Source organism: Myotis daubentonii, chromosome 6, assembly GCF_963259705.1.
Source record: "Myotis daubentonii chromosome 6, mMyoDau2.1, whole genome shotgun sequence".
NCBI lineage: Eukaryota > Metazoa > Chordata > Mammalia > Chiroptera > Vespertilionidae > Myotis > Myotis daubentonii.
Window position 1 is genome coordinate 88,052,616 of NC_081845.1, and position 3,859 is coordinate 88,056,474.

Below are 3,859 nucleotides of genomic sequence, written 5' to 3' on the forward strand. Positions count from 1 at the left end.
CGGTGACTTATTGTGATGCCCATCTAGGCGAATGCCCTTTCCCTCTAACGGCCCCTGCAGCCAACGGCCGCACAAATGTGTCCGCTCCTTCCATTAAGGCGCCCAGAGGAGCCGCGCGGCACTGATTGAAATTCTCAGGTGGAGCAAATGCAGGCGGCGTTGGAAGAGGAGACTTTAATTTGATCGTTTACATTCCACTGAGGTTCCTCCTCCGACGGACTGGGAGTAAACAGCTGTCCGCGCCACAGCTGCCTGGTGATGGAGAGGGAGTAGTCCACAGAGGAAACGGTGATGGCGGGACAAAATGTCCAGAAGGTCGAAGGTGGCCCGCCGGCCAAGCGCACGAGACCCTTCACCTCTGCCTTCCTGAGCCTCGGCTGTGAAATGCTGGACCCAGAATAAAGGAGCACCCAGGCCCTGGGCTCTGCACCTCCAGCGTCAGGGGAGCGAGCGGGTGGCAGAGGGGCCGAGAACCTGGAATCGGAAATCAGGGCTCAAAGCCTGGCTCTTGCTTCCCGTGGAGCCGGGGGCAGGTCAGGCCCGGTCTGAGTCTCCAGGGCGCCATGGCTGCCTCCCTCCAGTGCAGCCAGCTCAGGGGGAACGCACAGGCAGAATCCTATGCATGCAGGGCCCTGTCACTTAGCAGCCACCTTCCCTGTCACCACTGCTTCTGACTTGACTCCTGCCCAAGGGCTATGGCTCTCACTGTCTGGGCAGGACCGCCTCCTACAGGGGGCCAGGCCTGGGCTAAGCCAAGCGGGCAGTTACCCTAAGATTTGAAAAGTGCCCAAACGGTCCCCAAACAACCCCCCAGCAAAGCTTGTCTCCACAGGCACCTGTGGAAGCTGTTGGTATGTGCCTCAGGGGTCCTAACACCCCTTCCAGCCCCAGCACCCGTCCCCCTTGGCTAGCCCTCCCCTTAGGAAGCAGAGCGTGGGCCCTGGAGGGGGTGGGACCAAGAACGGGCACCATGGAATCACCCCGACAATCCTCACTCACAGTAGTCTCCCCCCTTATCTGCGGTTTCACTTTCCGACATTTCAGTTACCCACGGTCAACTGGGGCCCAACAATATGAAGTAGAAAATTCCAGAAATAAACAATTCGTAAGTTTTAAATGGCATGCCATTCTGAGGAATGTGATGAAATCTTACGCCTCCTGCTCCATCCCACCCGGGAAGTGAATCATCCCTTTGTCCAGCGTCTCCACGCTGTGTGTGCTACTTAGAGTCACTCAGTAGCCGCCTCTATCCGATCGGCTGTCACCGTGGTGCGGTGCTTGTGTCCAAGTCACCCTCTTTTACTGCATCATGGTCTCAAAGCACAAGCGTAGTGCTGTTCTTCTTTAAAATATATATTTTTATTGATTTCAGAGAGGAAGGGAGAATGAGAGAGAGACAGAACCATCAGCAATGAGAGAGAATCATTGATTGGCTGCCTCCTGCACGCCCCACACTGGGGATTGAGCCTGCAACCTGGGCATGTGCCCCGACCGGGAATCGAACATTGACCTCCTGGTTCATAGGTTGACGCTCATCCACTGAGCCACCCTGGCCAGGCAGTGTTGTTCTTTTTTATTAGTAGTTACTGTTGTTAATCTCTCACTGTGTGTAATTTATACATTAAGCTTTGCCACAGGTATATATGCATGGGGGAAAAACAGTACCCACAGGATTCGGTACTATCTGTGGTTTCAGGGTCCCTGGGGCCTTGGAATGTATCCCCTGCTGAAATGGGAGTTCCTGTGCTTGCTCCTGTGCCCCAGGCACTGTGCTGGGCTTGGGTACCGGGCAGCTACCCTCCCGTCTCTTCATTTATTCCTCCATTCATTGAGCGGACACCGGAAGAGCTTCCGCTGTGACAGGAGCTGTGGGCACAGAAAGGATTGAGATGGTGGGAGCTTGGGAGCTGTACGTCTGGTTGAGGGGACAGACAGACACAAAGCGTCCAGATTCTCAGGCTGGGCTTCCTGGCTCCTCCTCACACAAGCAGGGCCGCCCATTGGCACTTTGGCACCTTGCCACACCCATCTGCTCACAACCTCAAACATCTCTGCAGCTGTACAGAAAAGGTGTGATTGTTTAACACACCCTCGCGTTCAATGCCGTGGAACTTACCTTCCACTCCACTGTCAGGGGAAGACTGTGACATCTTTCTTCCATATGACAACCCAGATCTTGACAAAGTTTTGGTTAGTTTAAAGCAGTGGTCGGCAAACCGTGGCTCGCAAGCCACATGCGGCTCTTTGGCCCCTTGAGTGTGGCTCTTCCACAAAATAGCACGTGCGGGCGCACACATACAGTGCGATTGAAACTTCGTGGCCCATGAGCAGAAGTCGGTTTTGGCCTGGGCGAGTCTATTTTGAAGAAGTGGCGTTAGAAGAAGTGGGGGGTGTCAGTTGGTCAGGAGACAGGAGACGAGGCACAGGCGGGCCGCGGGATACGCAGCGCGGGGCAGGTACATCGTTTTGAGGTATGTTCGCTGAGGTCCACCCCTTCCAACTCTCCCACCCACACTCATCTATCTGAAACAAGTATACAAGACGAGTGTGGATGGGAGAGTTGGAAGGGGTGGACCTCAGTGAACTTACCTCAGTCAGATTGAGGACATTTTGAGCAAAGGCCAGCTTAGGAGCACCCTAATTAAGTTAATAACAATGTACCTACCTATATAGTTTAAGTTTAAAAAATTTGGCTCTCAAAAGAAATTTCAATCGTTGTACTGTTGATATTTGGCTCTGTTGACTAATGAGCTTGCTGACCACTGGTTTAAAGTGTTATTTTCACTAAAAGAAAGGGGAGGAACAGAGCACTGAGCCTCGCTACAACACAGGGCCCTGTCCTGGGACTGTTCTGGTGGCCTGATCCTGGCGTCTGGTCACGTGCATGAGAGGTGTTTGGCCTGAACCAGTGTAAGATGGGTCCAGCATCACGCCCTGGGGACTCAGAGTCTCAGCTACAATAAAGGGATCATACTGTTCCAGCTTCGGTGGCTTCTGGGGTTCCGGTGGGCGATGAGAGTCGGGATAGTCTGACTCCCCACCCCCACTTCTTTCTGTCCTGGCTCGTCCCTGTGTCTTCAGTGTCTGTTTCACCCATGTGCCCACTGCTTGCCCACCTCTGCCCACGGACACAGACCTGATCCCTCCTTCACCCGAGTCCGCCCTGCTCCCAGCTCCATGAACCCACCCTGGGTCAGATTGCTGGGAACCACCTGGGAGAAACAAAGAGAGTGGGCTGATGAGAGGCCTTTCATATGAGGACAGCACGGAGAGAAACACAAAGGCCCCTCACGGCTCTATGATCTGGAACAGAAAACACTTGACGGCGAGCAATGACCAAGGGAGAGGATGCGACCTGAGGTCAGAAGCTGTGAACTACAAACTCGGTAAGTGAAAGCCTCACCCACTTCCCACCACCCCACAGTACCACCCTGACCTGAGCTCCTGCCATCTCATACGGGATGGCTGGACCAGCCTCCTGGCCCATCTCCCAGTTTCCGTCCTTGCACCTTACATCCTGTCCTCTGGGCATACATCTGACCTTGTTCCCACTACTCTCCTCTTCCTCATTCTGCTCCACCCCTGGGCCTCCTAGCACATCAGGCGTGTTGCAGCCCTGCCCCAGGCCATTTGCACCTACAGGTCTGTTTATCTAGATTCCCCCACTGCATCCACTTCATAAATGTCAACTCCTCTGACCTTGTCTGACTGCTTCACCCAAAATAAGACCCCTGTCACTATTATATCCTCAGTGCCTAGAAAAATGCCGAGCACATAGTAGGTATTTTATGAATATTTGTTGAATGAATGAACATGTGAATGAATTGTGATAGCTGTGATAGCTGGAGGGGAGTGGAGA

General features: G+C 53.7%; 1 long non-coding RNA gene across 1 annotated transcript; it reads right to left on the reverse strand.

Annotated features, from left to right (window-relative positions):
- Positions 1–1,351: 1,351 nt before the first annotated feature.
- LOC132236555 (uncharacterized) lies at positions 1,352–2,202 on the reverse strand. The gene is made up of 2 exons (XR_009453324.1): positions 2,117–2,202; positions 1,352–1,866 (listed from the first exon to the last, which is right to left on the reverse strand). It is a non-coding gene; the product is annotated as an uncharacterized LOC132236555 (long non-coding RNA).
- Between the last annotated feature and the right edge of the window lie 1,657 nt (positions 2,203–3,859).